Genomic DNA, 19,277 nt, shown 5'->3' on the forward strand with positions numbered 1-19,277 from the left:
AAAGACAGCACCCTACACAGGGCAATGTCCCCAATCACTGCCCTGGGGCATTGGGATATATTTTTTTAGACCAGAGGAAAGGCTGCCTCCTACTGGCCCTCCAACACCACTTCCAGCAGCATCTCCCATCTAGGGACCAACCAGGACAACCCTGCTTAACTTCAGAAGCAACCCAGCAGTGTGATGCAGGGGGGTATGCTGCTGGCTACCCTCTGGAGAGCCTTGCGGTTGAGGGCGGTGAAATTGCCGTACCAGGCGGTGATAAAGCCAGACAGGATGCTCTCGATTGTGCTTCTGTAAAAGTTTGTGAGTGTTTTAGATGATAAGCCAAATTTCTTCAGGCTCCTGAGGTTGAAGAGGCGCTGTTGCACCTTCTTCACCATGCCCCCTGTTTGGGTGGACCATTTCAGTTTGTCCGTGATGTGTACGCCGAGGAACTTAACACTTTCCATCTTCTCCACTACTGTCCAGTCGACGTGGATAGGGGGGTGCTCCCTCTGCTGTTTCCTGAAGTCCACGATAATCTCCTTTGTTTTGTTGATGTTGAGTGAGTGGTTATTGACACCACACTCCCAGAGCCCTCACCTCCTCCCTGTAGGCCGTCTCGTCGTTGTTGGTAATCAAGACTACCACTGACGTGTCGTCTGCAAACTTAATGATTGAGTTGGAGGCGTGCATGACCACGCAGTCATGGGTGAACAGGGAGTACAGGAGAGGGCTGAGAACGCACCCTTGTGGAGCCCCAGTGTTGAGGATCAGCGGAGTGGAGATGTTGTTTCCTACCTTCACCACCTGGGGGCGGCCCGTCAGAGAGTCCAGGACCCAATTGCACAGGGCGGGGTTGAGACCAGGCTCTCAAGCTTAATTACGAGTTTGGAGGGTGTTAAATGCTGAGCTGTAGTCAATGAATACCATTCTTACATAGGTATTCCTTGTCCAAATGGGATAGGGCAGTGGGCAGTGTGATGGCAATTGCATCGTTAGTGCACCTATTGGGGCAGGAGGCAAATTGGAGTGGGTCTAGGGTATCAGGTAGGGTGGAGGTGAAGGAGAGCCCACAGGCTTTGGTAGCGAGCCGTGTCAGTGGCACTGTATTGTCCTCAAAGCGAGCAAAGAAGTTTAATTTAATTGTTTAATTTGTCTGGGAGCAAGACTTCGATGTCTGCGACGGTGCCGTGTAAAAAAAATGTAATCTGTGATTGACTGTAGACCCTGCCACATAGATCTCGTGTTTGAGCCTGTAATCGGCCTGTGTGTAGCTGGTGTGGAGGAGTCAGGCGCAGGACAGCAGAAATGAGTAAGGAACGTAATTTACTCAAAGAATCAATAAATACAACACAAATAACTAGCCCACAATAACGGACCGTATACATACAAACAATCACTCACAAAAAAACATGGGGGAACAGAGGGTTAAACAATGAAGAAGGAATTGGGGAATTGAAACCAGGTGTGTAAAACAAAGACAAAACAAATGGAAAAAGTGGATCGGCGAACGCCACCCAAACAAGGAGAGGGACCGACTTCGGCGGAAGTCGTGACAGAGCCGTTGAATTGCAACTCTACTTTGTCTCTATACTGACACTTTGCTTGTTTGATTGCCTTTGATACCATTTATTTTTTTAAACCAGTCATTGCCAATGACAAGCATACTCATAACAATGATGCAACCACCAGCAAGCTTGAAAATATAAAGAGTGGTACTCAGTGATGTGTTGTGTTGGATTTGCCCAAAACATAAGGCTTTGTATTCAGGACATAAAGTTAATTTCTTTGCCACACGTTTTGCCGTTTTACTTTCGTGCCTTGTTGCAAACAGGATGCATGTTTTGGAATATTTACATTCTGTTCTTTTCACTGTGTTAATTAGGTTAGTACTGTGGAGTAACTACAACGTTGGTGATCCATCCTCAGTTTTCTCCTATCACAGCCATTAAACTCTCTAATTGTTTTAAAGTCACCATTGGCCTCATGGTGAAATCCCTGAGCAGTTTCCTTCCTCTCCGACAACAAGGAAGGTCGCCTGTATCTTTGTGGTGACTGAGTGTATTGATACACCATCCAAAGTATAATTAATAACTTATCCATGCTCAAAGGCATATTCAATGTCCTTTTTTGTTGTTGCCATCTACCTTCTTTGTGAGGCATTGGAGTACCTCGCTGATCTTTGTGCTTGTATCTGTGCTTGAAATTCACTGCTCGACTGAGGGACCTTACAGATTATTGTATGTGTGGGGTACAGAGATGTGCTCCCAAGTGGCTCAGCAGTCTAAGGCACTGCGCCTCAGTGCTAGAGGTGTTACTCCAGACCCTGGTTCGATTTCCAGGCTGTATCACAACCGGCCGTGATTAGGAGTCCCATAGGGCGGCACACAATTTGCCCAGCGTCATCCGGGTTAAGGTTTGGCCGGGGTAGGCCGTCATTGTAAATAAGAATTGGTTCTTAATTGACTAGTTAGTTAATTGACTAGTTAGTTAATTGACTAGTTAGTTAATTGACTAGTTAGTTAATTGACTAGTTAAATAAAGGTTCAATAAAAAAGATGTGGCAGTCATTCAGAAATCATGTTAAACACTATTAACACACAGAGTGAGTCCATGCAACATACTATGTGATTTGTTAAGCACATTTTTACTCCTGAACTTATTAAGGCTTAACATTTTATTTGATATTATTTAACTAGGCAAGTCGGTTAAGAACAAATTCTTGTTTACAATGACGGACTACCCCGGCCAAACCCGGACGACGCTGGACCAATTGTGTGCCGCCCTATGGGACTCCCAATCATGGACATATGTGATAAAGCCTGGATTCAAACCGGGGACTGTAGTGACGGAACGCTGTGCACCTCGGGAGCCCAGAAGGGTTGCATACCTATTCACATTTCAGCTTTTTCAGTTTTTAATTAATTTGTAAAAAAACAAAAACATTCCACTTTGACATTCTGGGTTCCGAAAAACAAAAACATTCCACTTTGACATTCTGGGTTCCGAAAAACAAAAACATTCCACTTTGACATTCTGGGTTCCGAAAAACAAAAACATTCCACTTTGACATTCTGGGTTCCGAAAAACAAAAACATTCCACTTTGACATTCTGGGTTCCGAAAAACAAAAACATTCCACTTTGACATTATGGGTTCACTTTGACATTATGGGTTCGAAAAACAAAAACATTCCACTTTGACATTATGGGTTCCGAAAAACAAAAACATTCCACTTTGACATTATGGGTTCCGAAAAACAAAAACATTCCACTTTGACATTATGGGTTCCGAAAAACAAAAACATTCCACTTTGACATTCTGGGTTCCGAAAAACAAAAACATTCCACTTTGACATTATGGGTTCCGAAAAACAAAATGTGGAAAAAGTCAAGGGGTGTGAATACTTTGTGAAAACACTGGAAATGGGGAAGTAACTGGAAATGAACACCTCCAAAGATACACAGGACTATAATAAAGAACTCAACAGAAAGACATGGGGGGGTTGTAAATGAAGAAACCTAAACAAGACAGAGAGGAAGTTAGAACAGTGGGAAGAAGAGAAGGAGAAAGACAAATCTGGTCAGCTGTGTTAAACAGTAATTATTGGGCTTTGCCAAATTCCTCCGCCTTTGTTTGACCAATGGGAAGAAAAATAGGGTGTGATGCCCACTGATTGGTCACGTTTTTGTTTTGTTACCGGGCTGAAAATAGAAAACAGAAATAATGAAGAGATGGCAAAAACATGTGCCTGCCTCATTCCACCGTGGTTTTGGGTGAAGACTGAAATCACGGACAATGTGGCTGAAGCCGTTTTCTGGGCCCATGATGTCATGCTTGGGCTACACTGAGAAAAGCCTTGGGATTAAAGAAACAGGAATATAGGATGCATGAAACCACAACAGGGAAAAAATGAGTGACTGGAATAGGTCGTTTTCTTCTGAGCGGAAGGGTATAGTGGACACTGTATCAAGTGCTCTACCTGTGAGTGCTCTATAGGTGTTGTGAGTGCTCTTTACCTGTGATTGCTCTATCTGCGAATGCACTACCTGTGAGTGCTTTATCTATGAATACTCTATATGTGAGTGCTCAACCTGTTGGTGCTCTATATGTGAATGCTCTCTACCTGTGAGTGCTCTATCTGCGAATGCACTACCTGTGAGTGCTCTACCTGTGAATGATCTCTACCTGTGCGTGCTCTATCTATGAATGCTCTACCTGTTAGTGCTCTACATGTGAATGCTCTCTACCTGTGAGTGCTCTGCCTGTGAGTGCTCTGCCTGTGAGTGCTCTCTACCTGTTAGTGCTCTATCTGTGAATGCTCTACCTGTTAGTGCTCTACATGTGAATGCTCTCTACCTGTGAGTGCTCTGCCTGTGAGTGCTCTGCCTGTGAGTGCTCTCTACCTGTTAGTGCTCTATCTGTGAATGCTCTACCTGTTAGAGAGCATTCACATATAGATCACTAACAGGCAGAGCATTCACAGATAGAGCACTCACAGAGAGCACTAACAGGTAGAGAGTGAATCTGTGAATGCACTATCTGTGAATGCTCTCTACCTGTGAGTGCTCTATTTTTAAATGAAGGTACCTCCTGAAGTACATACTCCCCATCACCATTCTGGTCTCATTATTTAATTATTATTATTTCTCATGATTATTTTTCATTATTTTGTCTTCTGTTAGGGTGGCGGTATTTAATGAGGCACAATCAAGATTATATTCCACATCTCAGCTTGTTCTTTTCACACATCTCAGCTTGTTCTTTTCACACATCTCAGCTTGTTCTTTTCACACATCTCAGCTTGTTCTTTTCACACATCTCAGCTCGCGCAGTGTTTCTCTGACGACTGAGGAGGGGAGAGAAGCCAACCAGATACACATACAGTCTCTTACAGAGACATAGGAGAGACTATGTGATGTCACCAGGGTATAATTCCACTGGAGTGGCATGGTGACATCACTCACTGAGTGTGACAGAGACAAACACACAGAGAGCCTTAGAATTAGCATTAGTGGACAGGATATTCCCTCTCTAAACTACATGCAGTGGTGCCCAAGTCAGTTCTCCAGTTCTGCCGCAAGCCGGAGTACAACCTCTGATGTCACAATGGAAACAGAAGAGGGACACCAGAGGTGCATGTACCTCTTAGCAGCTTCTGTCAAGGACTTACAATGAGCTCAGGTTAGGAAATAATCAATGGCCCCATTGATAGATACACCATAAATACAGTGAGCTCCAAACGGATTGGGACAGTGACAATTTTGTGGTTGTTTTGACTCTGTACTGCAGCACTTTGGAATTGATATGAATTTGAGGTTTACGTGCAGACTGTCAGCTTTAATTTGAGGGGATTTTCATCCATATCAGGTGAACCGTTTACAAATTTACAGCACTTTTCGCACATATCCCCCCCCATTAGGGGGACAAAAGTATTGGGACAAATTCACTTATACTGGATGTGTATTAACGTAGTCAAAAGTTTCGTATTTGGTGCCATTTTTCTACCACACAATTACATCAAGCTTGTGACTTAACAAACTTGTTGGATGCATTTGCTGTTTGTTTTGTCTTTATTTCAGATTTGTTTTTGTGCCCCCCCTCAAAGAAAGTGTCATTTTGGAGTCACTTTTATAGTAAATATGAATAGAATATGTTTCTAAACACTTCTATATTAATGTGGATGCGACCATGAATACGGAGAGTCCTCAATGAATCGTGAATAATAACGAGTGAGAAAATATGACACACTAATATCATTATTATCGTCATTATTAATAAATTATGAAGAGTACATGTGTGCATTACAAAATATGAACAAGGCATTTGTAACATGTTTCAAGTGCTGAGGAAAAAGGCACATGGAATGAGAAATCGAAGCCCACACACACATTGAGGGACGATGTTAAACATTTGGACTTTTCTCTTTAGCATTACAGACATAAAACACAGGATCTATACGAACACCTTACACTAGAATAATTCAATACCTACGGAGATGGATTCCTGGCCAATTCCACAAATTGTGTTAAATTCCTTACCTAGAACGTAGCCACTGAAACTCAAATCACTTTAACCGCACACACACGACTTTGAGGTGCAGACACTGATGGAGAACGAGTACAAAGGTGAACAACTCAGACTGTGAGAGCGGGGAAACGGTTAACGAGAGCCTGGAACAATCAGCATTTCCAGGGGAAAGTCCCACCCTCTGTGCGGTGAAGGCTACAGGGGAGATGTTGGTATTAAGGAGACAGATGGCAGTCATTCCAGTTCAGAAAATGTATTTAAATAAGATAAGATGGCTAAGAAGCCTAATAATCTCTCCGTGATATAGTCACTCTGAATGATGTATACATGCTTCATTACAGACAGTGTGTCCCCACTGCATATGAGACTGATAACACTTTCAACAACTTTCAATTGAACAAAGACTTCAGGTGTCTGGGAATGTCTGAGGAGATTCTGGAAGAGAGATCTCTAATATCAGTTGGAAAACACAGCTTCACTCTGAACGGAATGACCTGATAATGTCCTTCATTACATATTGGGCCTCAGGGCTGCCAGAGTAAAGGTCTATACAATGTGTCCACAGACGAACCCTTCAGTGGGAATCAGTGTCCACAGACGAACCCTTCAGTGGAAATCAGTGTCCACAGACGAACCCTTCAGTGGGAATCAGTGTCCACAGACGAACCCTTCAGTGGGAATCAGTGTCCACAGACGAACCCTTCAGTGGGAATCAGTGTCCACAGACGAACCCTTCAGTGGGAATCAGTGTCCACAGACGAACCCTTCAGTGGGAATCAGTGTCCACAGACGAACCCTTCAGTGGGAATCAGTGTCCACAGACGAACCCTTCAGTGGGAATCAGTGTCCACAGACGAACCCTTCAGTGGGAATCAGTGTCCACAGACGAACCCTTCAGTGGGAATCAGTGTCCACAGACGAACCCTTCAGTGGGAATCAGTGGCCACAGACAAACCCTTCAGTGGGAATCAGTGTCCACAGATGAACCCTTCAGTGGGAATCAGTGTCCACAGACAAACCCTTCAGTGGGAATCAGTGTCCACAGATGAACCCTTCAGTGGGAATCAGTGTCCACAGACGAACCCTTCAGTGGGAATCAGTGTCCACAGACAAACCCTTCAGTGGGAATCAGTGTCCACAGACGAACCCTTCAGTGGGAATCAGTGTCCACAGACGAACCCTTCAGTGGGAATCAGTGTCCACAGACGAACCCTTCAGTGGGAATCAGTGTCCACAGACGAACCCTTCAGTGGGAATCAGTGTCCACAGACGAACCCTTCAGTGGGAATCAGGCACCAATTATTTTAGAGGGGGCATGAATTACATGGGGATGGAGGGTGGGTGGTCCGGAGGGTTTTTTGTTGCATTTTTCAAACACCTAAAATAACTTTTTTTCCCCCCTGGATTCTAGAGTCATAATCATTATGCTTAATTCTATGTCAAAATATGTATATTTGTCTGCATAAGTTATCTAAAAATAGATCTTTACCTGTTTCGATTGTCATTTTAATCAACGGACACTTTTAAAGAACATCTCAACATACTGCACTAACATGCCTATGACAATACATCCACATTACAACAGTACACAGGATCGAGGCACACATCATCAATACATCCACATTACAACAGTACACAGGATCGAGGCACACATCATCAATACATCCACATTACAACAGTACACAGGATCGAGGCACACATCATCTATACATCCACATTACAACAGTACACAGGATCGAGGCACACATCATCTATACATCCACATTACAACAGTACACAGGATCGAGGCACACATCATCAATACATCCACATTACAACAGTACACAGGATCGAGGCACACATCATCTATACATCCACATTACAACAGTACACAGGATCGAGGCACACATCATCTATACATCCACATTACAACAGTACACAGGATCGAGGCACACATCATCAATACATCCACATTACAACAGTACACAGGATCGAGGCACACATCATCTATACATCCACATTACAACAGTACACAGGATCGAGGCACACATCATCTATACATCCACATTACAACAGTACAGGATCGAGGCACACATCATCAATACATCCACATTACAACAGTACACAGGATCGAGGCACACATCATCTATACATCCACATTACAACAGTACACAGGATCGAGGCACACATCATCTATACATCCACATTACAACAGTACACAGGATCGAGGCACACATCATCAATACATCCACATTACAACAGTACACAGGATCGAGGCACACATCATCTATACATCCACATTACAACAGTACACAGGATCGAGGCACACATCATCTATACAGACACATATCATGGCATCATAATTAATACACAAGTATCGTGATATTATATCATAAGGTGTCAGATTACATTTTAAACCAAGTATTTTTCTGCATATCTAAACATAATTCTGCAGACACTGTCTGTACCCTCTTGACATGTGTTTTTTTTTAAAGAAACTAAATACACTTCTCTGCATCTCTGCTAAAATTTGGGTAAAAGATTTAAAGAAATGTGAGTCTTATTCAGTACATTTTGTTCTTGTTTGCTTTAATAAAGTCTAGCTTGCCAGCTAATATAGTTAAACAAGCTACTTAATCTAAGTTGCTTGATAGCCTGGCTTGGTTTTCCAGTGATGAGGTTGGGAGATTGGTAACCTTTCTAGCTGGCTAGCTAAAGCCAACTTCATGAAAATGCTAGGTGGCTACTGGCTAGTAATACAGAGACTAAACAAACATTTTTTGTTTTATTTATTCATCAATAAGGAATCAGTAGGCTACGTAGCTTGATCAAATTAATTTACAAACATAACCTCCCGGGAGTCCTGCCCACTGGCAGCTAAAATCAAATCAAACACTGTGTGTGTCCCGACACACTCTCCTCAGTATTTAGCATATTTCCTAGAATATCTTTGCTCTGTGTACCTTGGAAGGAACCACCTACTAGGGAGAATAGGGGGGTATTGCCGGGTTCACTCAGTGTGTCCCCACTGCAAAGTACCGCTGACAGATCTTTTTAACAATAATTGTGATAAAATACGTCCGTAAAAATGTTAGTAATTCATTTAACATATGACTTTTTTAAATTTTTAAACAGGACAAATCTGAGGGGGCACGTTGTGCATGATGTTGTGCATGATGTTGTGTATGATGTTGTACACAATGCATCTGGTTGGAACCAGCTCTCAGGAACCTTAAATGAGTCAATGAGTGTGTGAGTGTGTGCGTGCATGAGTGTGTGCGTGCGTGCGGACTGTGGGTTTCTGAGCAGGGGTTACGTCATGGGCGTTACAGTTGAGGTGGTACTTTTCTCATGTTTTCAAGTTCCTTGGTGTCCACATCACCAACGAACTATCATGGTCCAAACATACCAAGACAGTCGTGAGGAGGGTATGACAAGACCTGTTCCCCCTCAAATCAAATGTATTTGTCACATACACATGGTTAGCAGATGTTAATGCCAGTGTAGAGAAATGCTTGTGCTTCTAGTTCTGACAATGCAGTAATCACCAACGAGTAATCTAACCTAACAATTCCAAAACTACTGTCTTATACACACAAGTGTAAAGGGATAAAGAATATGTACATAAAGATATATGAGTGAGTGATGGTACAGAACGGCATAGACAAGATGCAGTAGATGGTATTGAGTACAGTATATACATATGAGATGAGTAATGTAGGGTATGTAAACAAAGTGGCATAGTTAAAGTGGCTAGTGATACATGTATTACATAAAGATGCAGTAGATTATAGAGTACAGTATATACATATACATATGAGATGAGTAATGTAGGGTATGTAAACATTATAGGAGACTGAAAAGATTTAGCATGGGTCCCCAGATCCTCAAAAGGTTCTACAGCTGCACCATCGAGAGCATCCTGACCGGTTGCATCACCGCCTGGTATGGCAACTGCTCGGCATCTGATCGTAAGGCGCTACAGAGGGTAGTGCGAACGGCCCAGTACATCACTGGGGCCAAGCTTCCTTCCATCCAGGACCTATATACCAGGCGGTGTCAGAGGAAAGCCCATAAAATTGTCAGAGACCCCAGTCACCTGTTATAGACTGTTTTCTCTGCTACCGCATGGTAAGCGGTACCGGAGTGCGACGTCTAGGACTAAAAGGCTCCTCAACAGCTTCTACCCCCAAGCCATAATAAGACTGCTGAACAATGAATAAAATTGCCACCGGACTATTTACATTGACCCCCCACCTCTCCCCTTTGTAAACTGCTGCTACTCACTGTTTGTCACCTATGCATAGTCACTTCACCCCCACCTACACGTACAGATGACCTCAACTACCCTGCACACTGACTCGGTACCGGTGGCCCCTGTATATAACCTCATTATTGTTATTCTTATTGTGTTACTTTTTATCATTATTTGGTTAATGGCTTGTAAGTAAAGCATTTCACGGTAAAGTCTACACTTGTATTCGGCACATGAGACAAATAAAGTTTGATATGATTTGATTATTTTGGGCTATTCTAACTATCAGTTTGCCTCCATTTCACACCATATATACTTATACATCATAAACATTTTAGTTGGGTTCAATATCTTTATGAAAAAATATGCTGCCCACGGAAATTCAAGGTCTCAATTTCCTGCTGTGTTGAATGCCATGTCATTACTTGGTGGTTGTTCTGTTTTTCAGACACAGTCATAGTTAGGCATCAAACATGGCTGCCGAAATATTCACATGAATGATTGAGGCTAGGCTCCAAACCATCACAGAAAATTCAGTTCTGCCTGGTCACAAAGCAGGGGAGGTTAGCCTTGGCTGTGTATGTATGTATGTATGTATATATGCATGCATGTGTGTGTGCTTGTGTGTGTGCTTAGGTTTGGCTGGACGTAGCTGTGGTAACATCTTGCTCAGTTTGTCAGCAGTGTGGTTTTTGTCGCTTCTTGTTTTCTAAGATGGCTGCCATTCCTGTGGTCTTTTCTGTGGCTTCAGCTGACCTCAGTCCTGTAAAGGACATTCCTAAAGTCACGCACTCCCTGACCTCTCACACTTTGACCTTGAATTAATAGATGTTTCCCCTTTTATTCCCTCTTCATCATATACTAGCCCCTCCCATCTCCTGGGTTCACCCAATCAGATTAACAGAAGAAAGAGACGAAAAGCCTTTGGTTATCATCACAAATATTTCAGAGGAAATTAATGTGGTACATCAGGTGTTTTGTGTGTGTATGTGTGTATGTTTGTATGTATGTGTGTGCTTCTGTTTGTCTATTCCAATACAGTTTTCCTGAATGTTGGAAATCTGCTGCATGTCCGAAACCGAAATCACTCGGATCACTGGATTACAGATAACTCCCCCTCTGGCTCGTGTCGCAGAGTCTTGGGAATAGTTCCCCCTCTGATCAATGGGATACTGCATTCTGTTTTAGGGAATAGTTCCCCCTCTGATCAATGGGATACTGCATTCTGTTTTTGGGAATAGTTCCCCCTCTGACCAATGGGATACTGCATTCTGTTTTTGGGAATAGTTCACCCTCTGATCAATGGGATACTGCATTCTGTTTTTGGGAATAGTTCCCCCTCTGATCAATGGGATACTGCATTCTGTTTTTGGGAATAGTTCCCCCTCTGATCAATGGGATACTGCATTCTGTTTTTGGGAATAGTTCCCCCTCTGATCAATGGGATACTGCATTCTGTTTTTGGGAATAGTTCCCCCTCTGATCAATGGGATACTGCATTCTGTTTTGGGGAATAGTTCCCCCTCTGATCAATGGGATACTGCATTCTGTTTTGGGGAATAGTTCCCCCTCTGATCAATGGGATACTGCATTTTGTTTTGGGGAATAGTTCCCCCTCTGATCAATGGGATACTGCATTCTGTTTTGGGGAATAGTTCCCCCTCTGATCAATGGGATACTGCATTCTGTTTTGGGGAATAGTTCCCCCTCTGATTAATGGGATACTGCATTCTGTTTTGGGGAATAGTTCCCCCTCTGATTAATGGGATACTGCATTCTGTTTTGGGGAATAGTTCCCCCTCTGGCTCGTGTCTCAGAGTTTTTCCTTTAATTATACCATTCCTGTGCTCTGCATCCAGAGAAATGGGTCCAGGTCGGATTCAGACTCGGGGGATTGAAGTGGGAATGTCCTTGGCAGGGATATTCCTGGCTGACATTGGGATGGGGACCGCAGTGGCACGGGCTTATTGGATGTGTTCCCATCTGCTCCATTTATGGGCGGCCGGACAGACGGACGGCTTGATTACAGCCCAGCCATGCCCGTGTGTCCCTCTCCGCAACACACACACACGCCAAGGTGTGTGGCACTACATGATCTGGCCAGGTCAAAATGTCAGGGTATAAAACATTTTGTAGGTGTGTAGGAGAGTCAAAGTAAGATCTACAACTCACAAAGAACACAGTGCATTCGGAAAGTACCCTTCACTTTTTCCACATTTTGTTACGTTAAAGCCTTACTATAAAATCGATTAAATAAAAAATCCTCAATCTACACACAATACCCCATAATGACATCACAATACCCCATAATGACATCACAATAACCCATAATGAAATCACAATACCTCATAATTACAAAGCAAAACAGGATTTTAGAGATGTTTGCAGATTTATAATTTTTATTTTATTTTTAAACACCTTATTTACATAAATATTCAGACCCTTTGCTATGAGACTCGAAATTGAGCTCAGGTGCATCCTGTTTCCATTGATCATTCTTGAGATGTTTCGACAACTTGATTGGAGTCCATCTGTGGTAAATTCAATTGATAGGACATGATTTGGAAAGGCACACACCGGTCTATATAAGGTTCCACAGTTAACAGTGCATGTCAGAGCATAAACCAAGCAATGAGGAATTGTCCGTAGAGCTCCAAGACAGGATTGTGTCAAGGCACGGATCTGGAAAAGGGTACCAAAAATGTTTTGTGGCATTGAAGGTCCCCAAGAACACAGTGGCCTCCATTATTCTTAAATGGAAGAAATGTGACTCTTCCTAGAGCTGGCCGCTCGGTCAAACTGAGCAATCTGGGGAGAAGGGTCTTGGTCAGGGAAGCTGATGGTCACTCTGACAGAGCTCCAGAGTTCCTCCGTGGAGATGGGAGAACCTTCCAGAAGGACAACCATCTCTACAGCACTCCACCAAATCAGGCCTTTATGGTAGAGTGGCCAAACGGAAGTCAATCCTCAGTAAAATCACATGATAGCCCCCTTGGAGTTTGCCAAAAGGCACCTAAAGGACTCTCAAATCAAATCAAATCAAATGTATTTATATAGCCCTTCATACATCAGCTGATATCTCAAAGTGCTGTACAGAAACCCAGCCAAAAACCCCAAACAGCAAGCAATGCAGGTGTAGAAGCACGGTAAACATTCTGTTTTGCTGGTTAAAACTTTTCTGGTTGGTTTCCAACATCTCACAACCTAGATCCTAAATGTTTAATCTTGTGAACTAAGTTTATTAGACAAACAAGATTCTCTGTTCTGATGAAACCAAGATTGAACACTTTGGCCTGAATGCCAAGCGTCACGTCTGGAGGAAACCTGGCACCATCCCCATGTTTGTCAGTGGCAGGGACTAATCAGGATTGAGGGAAAGATGAACAGAGCAAAGTACAGAGTGATCCTTGATGAAAACCTGCTCCAGAGCACTCAGGACCTGACTGGGGTGGAAGTTCACCTTCCAATAGGACAAGAACATTAAGCACAACCAAGACAACGCAGGAGTGGCTTCGGGACAAGTCTCTGAATGTCCTTGAGTGACCAGCCAGAGCCTGAATGGGGAGCAGAGATGCTCCCCATTCAACTTGACAGAGCTTGAGAGGATCTGCAGAGAAGAATGGGAGAAACTCCCAAAATTCAGGTGTGCTAAGCTTGTAGCGTCATACCGAAGACGACTCGAGGCTGTAATCGCTGCCAAAGGGGATTCAACAAAGTACTGAGTAAAGGGTCTGAATACTTACGTAAATGTGATATTTTCTTTTTTTCTTTTTAATACATTTGCAAAAAATGTATAAAAAGCTGTTTTTCTTTCGTCATTATGGGGTATTGAGTGTAGATTGATGATCATCTCAAGCATTATCAATGGAAACAGGATGTGCCTTTCAAGTCTCATTTTTTGCAGTGGTGGAAAAAGTACCCAATTGTCATACTTGAGTAAAACTACAGATACCTTAAATAGAAAGTTACTCAAGTAGAAGTGGAAGTCACCCAGTAAAATACTCTAAAAGTCTAAAAGTATTTGGTTCTAAATATACTTAAGTATCAAAAGTATAAATCATTTCGAATTCCTTATATTAAGCAATACAGAGGGCACAATTTTCTTGTTTTTAATAATGTATGTATAGACAGGGGCACGATCCAACACAGAAATCATTTATAAAATATGCTTTTGTGTTTAGTGAGTCCTCCAGATCAGAGGCAGTACATGACCAGGGATGTTCTCTGTTTAGTGAGTCCACCAGATCAGAGGCAGGACATGACCAGGGATGTTCTCTGTTTAGTGAGTCCACCAGATCAGAGGCAGCAGGGATGTTCTCTTGATTAGTGTGTGAATTGGACCATGTTCCTGTCCTGCTAAGCTGTTCCTAGGCCGTCATTGAAAATAAGAATTTGTTCTTAACTGACTTGCCTAGTTAAATAAAGGTAAAATAAAATAAATAAAATAAATTCTAAATGTAAGAAGTACTTTTGGGTGTCAGGGACAATGTACAGAGTTTAAAGTACATCATTTTCTTTAGTAACATACTTATGTCATGCAATAAAATGCAAATTAATTACTTAAAAATCATACAATGTCATTTTCTGGACTTTTGTTTTAGATTCCGTCTCTCACAGTTGAAGTGTACCTATGATAAAAATGACAGACCTCTACATGCTTTGTAAGTAGGAAAACCTGCAAAATCGGCAGTGTAATCAAATACTTGTTCTCCCCACTGTACTTTCGCAAGCCACTGTATAGACTGGTGTGTGCCTTTCCATATCACGTCCAATCAATTTAATATACCACAGGTGGACTCCAATCAAGTTGTAGAAACATCTAGAGGAAGATCAATGGAAACAGGATGCACCTGAGCTCAATTTCGAGTCTCATAGCAAAGGGTCTGAATACTTATGTAAATAAGATATTTTTATTTTTTATAAATCTGCAAACATCTCTAAAAACCTGTTTTGCTTCGTAATTATAGGGTATTGTAATGTCATTATGGGGTATTGTGACGTCATAATGGGGAATTGTGGGTAGATTGACAAGGAAATCTTTTTCTAATCAATTTTATAATAAGGCTGTAACATAACAAAATGTGGAGAAGATCTAGGGGACTGAATACATTCTCAATGCACTGTATACCTGATCCTACCTACCCCAGGCCTTTGACAGACAGACAGGCAGGCAGACAGGCAGGCAGACAGGCAGGACAGACAAGAGTGAGTTATGAAATACCCTCTCCTCTCCTCAGCTGCAATGGGAGGGGTCCTATTGATATACCAAAGCAGGAATTTGGCCCTCCACAATGGAACTTTCTGCCAAGAATTTGGCCTGCATGATAACATTACTCTCCTCCTCTTGGAGAAAGCTCCAGGAGCAGTGTCTGTGTCCATTGTACGTGAGTGTGTGTGTGTGTGTGTGTGTGTGTGTGTGTGTGTGTGTGTGTGTGTGTGTGCCCATTGTACATGTGAGTGTGTGTGTGTGTCCATTGTACATGTGTGTGTGTCCATTGTACATGTGTGTGTGTGTCCATTGTACATGTGTGTGTGTGTGTGTGTGTATGTCAGCAGGGTTAATGCTGATACAGTATGTCCTCCTCTGAGAACATCACAAACTCTTTAACTCACTGCTGGGCTGTTTTCCCTTTGTGAGCAATGGAAGGAGACAGTTATCAGAGGAATTACATGTCTAAAATAGTGGCTGGTTGAAGTCTGTGCCCATTCAATAACAGATAATAGATTGACAGTTATGCCCAGAGGTAATCCATCTTGGTCTGCTAAAACCCACACAGACAAATAGATATTACAGATAGGCCGAAGTTGAATGGCAAACACACCCAGTAGGTAAGGCATTACAATGATGGAAGAATTACGGCATAATTAGAAGGTCACACCCCTGGACAGCGTCTAACCGGTCATTGTTATTCACTGTTGGCAATAACAAAAGCATCACAAACTAACCCACCAAAAAACTATTTATTGTTGAAGATTGAATAGTTATCTCTGCAACTGGTACCTTTTGGGCTGGTGTCCACAGGCCCAGATAAGTCCTCTTCTACCAAATTCCACTTAAGTCAAGACTACGATTGTGTGGGTATCAAGGTTATGTCAGATGACTATGGTAGTACCGCAGTTGACTCCATTTAAATATGGAGTCACAGGCATGTCATTTAAGTTCAGTCCAACTTAGTTGAAATCACATATTTAGTTATTGACTAACTGAACCAGAATTAAACCTAAACCTACAGGTGATTTAGTTTTGAAGCCACCACACCTCCATCTTGGTACTCCCCCTCCTTATAAAAAAATATTTTTGAATCTATAGAAATGTATTTATTAATGTCTACATTTGTTTTTGCCACATTTATTATATTACAGACACGTTAATACATACTTTTTAATTATATTATGTGAGCTAAACATAAATGATAAATATTTGTTTTAAAATGTAAGTATACTTTTAGAAGGTTCTAATTTTACTGTCCCCACAACAACAAAAATAGCTAAATACATGTAATTTTGTCCTTGAAACAAATATTCAACTTCTACAGTACTTGAAATAATATAGAATTAAATTCATTCCTATCGAGGACTGCTTCTTCTGAAGAGGGCCAATATGGCCGACCAGTGGCTTTAAAGCCTCTCATTAACCAATACATAGCATCCGCAATCCAGGGTTTATATACTTCATTGAAACCTACCTGTGGATTAATTTGACCTGGGTCTGTGATACTAACCCGTAGTGAGAAGCCTATCCACGGAGACGGTCGTCACTAGTTACCACAGCCACAAAGTAAGAATATTTATCTTCGTAAAATGTGGTCGTAAACCTAACCCTAACCCCACCACTGACCTTATGCCTAAACTGAAATAAAGAACAGAAAGCCATTTTTGGTTTCCATACATTCTTATGATATAGACCATGTTTACCTTGTGGCTGTGGTAACTAGTGGAAACCCTGAAAGACTGATCCAGCACGGAAAGGGGATTCTAGGGTTTCTCTCGTGTTTAATAGGCTGCAGTGAGTTCAGCACGCACCCATGCGTGGCAGCGCGTGGCGGAGAGCCAGGGGACGCGTGCGCCACAGACAGGACAAGAACATAGTTACAATGTAACGGATCACATCTCACATAAATCGTGTCACTCACAGACAGACTGTCGATAGCTTAGAACTGAGTAGAGCAAATATGACTTAGGCCCACTCTAACTTGACAACTTTCTAACTATGAAAACCAATGTTTAGTGTGGCATAACACCACGGCGTTTCAGTTGGATATTACCCAGCCTTGGCTACTGCTCAAATTCATCTAGGCTACATGCGACACACGAGTCATAAAGACGTGGCATCATGCGCTGTCCATATTTCCACTCGCCGTGTGACATTACGACATTGCTGACTAGGAAACCGCATTGCCTGCAGAGCCTGGGGCATCTCACAAAATGCGCCAATTACTTTCATTGTACTTTCATTGTACCACATACTCAGACAGAGCGACACGAGACACAGGCACCATCAAAATATGCTCCACTAGCCTCTTCTTAACACGGACTCTTATAACAAAATTATGATATTGGGATAAACTTGAACAAGAGCGTCAACTCGTGGTGACATTGTTTCAGTGAATTTAACTAAACAAAGTAGTACGTATTCTTCCCATCTATATACATAACGCAATGGGGGGGAACTATTGACTGCTATAGCAAAATAAAACATCACAACTCCTATTAAATTGATTCGGAAAGGAAACATGTTCATTATAAAAACCAGCCCTACAACTACAAACGTAGCTATAGCCTATAGAAAGGGACTAATTGATGCACAGTATTACTATGTTTTAGCGAAATGGGTCGTAAAATATTGTAAAAGCTGTCAAACCAATAGCAGAAGAGACAGAACAAACGATTCACTAACATGAAACAAGCAAACCCATAAACTAAAAGTTTATACACTTACCAGATTGGCGGATACATAGGGCTAAATCAGTGGTCTGGGACGATCATTGTCACACATTCGCGTACACTGCATATAAGGGATATTTAAAAAAAAATGCCGGTAGGAAGTAGGCCTACCCCTCGCGAGCTCTCTGTGATCCAGAAATGTAAATACAGTAAACTCTCTAGATGAGTTTACAGGCCGCTACGTCATCGGCAGAAACCCGAGTAGAGTGTGCCCATGTTTTCTTTCCGCGCGCCTCCTCTGCTGCTGCTGAACTCATCACGAGTCAATGCGGGGAATCCACGCGCACCGGGACGGCAACGCCGGTGAGTTAGCGGGTCCGGGAGCCATCTGTCGCGATTCACCCGCCTAGCCTCATAACAGGCTGCTCGCGAATCATCAGGGCGCCTAAAGCTTTGCTATGACCTCAGAGGCTCGCGAACATAGTTTACACACACGTGGCCACCTGATTTTACTAACCTTACTGACTTGGCCTATACGCTGTTTATACCAGACTACTAAAGGGCTGGATTAAATATCAAGAATGTCTTTGCCATAACTTCTGCAAAATCAACACAAAGTTGAACATATATTGTAACGACCCTGGGTTTATCACGGAAATCGTCCTTGCCGCACGAGCATTCTTTTGCGGCATAGTCGATAGCGCGCCGGACCTCGGGCTCGAAGGTCGAGACCTGCTCCCTGCTGTTTCATTACAATAATGGAAACCTACCTGCATGTCCTTTATAGGGGGTAGCCTATCCAAAAGAAATGCTTGCACTGTGCATGACAGTGGGCCTAAACAAAAATATAAATGAAACAATTTTACTGAGATACAATTCATATAAGAAAAAAACATCAATATAAATAAATTCATTAGACCCTAATTGGACATTGTCATCTTCCTAGGATTGTGTACAGATCCTTGTGACATAGGGCCGTGCATTATCATGCTGAAACATGAGGTGATGGCACGACAATGGACCTCAGGATCTCGTCATGGTATCTCTGTGCATTCAAATTGCCATCGATAAAATCCACCCTAAAAATGTTTTTGTTAGGGCCTGCCCATACCATAACCCCACTACCACCATGGGGGTCTTTGTTC

At 42.4% G+C, this 19,277-nt stretch overlaps 1 protein-coding gene across 1 annotated transcript in view; it reads right to left on the minus strand.

Annotated features, from left to right (window-relative positions):
* The window catches only part of LOC112267477 (tumor necrosis factor receptor superfamily member 19L-like), a 50,955-nt gene extending 31,928 nt beyond the window's left edge, over window positions 1-19,027 (minus strand). The window contains exon 1 of the mRNA XM_042297650.1: window positions 18,188-19,027. The gene's annotated coding sequence lies outside the window, so the exon portion shown is untranslated. The remainder of the gene's footprint in view (window positions 1-18,187) is intronic.
* Between the last annotated feature and the right edge of the window lie 250 nt (window positions 19,028-19,277).

The sequence above is a fragment of the Oncorhynchus tshawytscha genome, linkage group LG14 (genome assembly GCF_018296145.1).
Source record: "Oncorhynchus tshawytscha isolate Ot180627B linkage group LG14, Otsh_v2.0, whole genome shotgun sequence".
Lineage (NCBI taxonomy): Eukaryota > Metazoa > Chordata > Actinopteri > Salmoniformes > Salmonidae > Oncorhynchus > Oncorhynchus tshawytscha.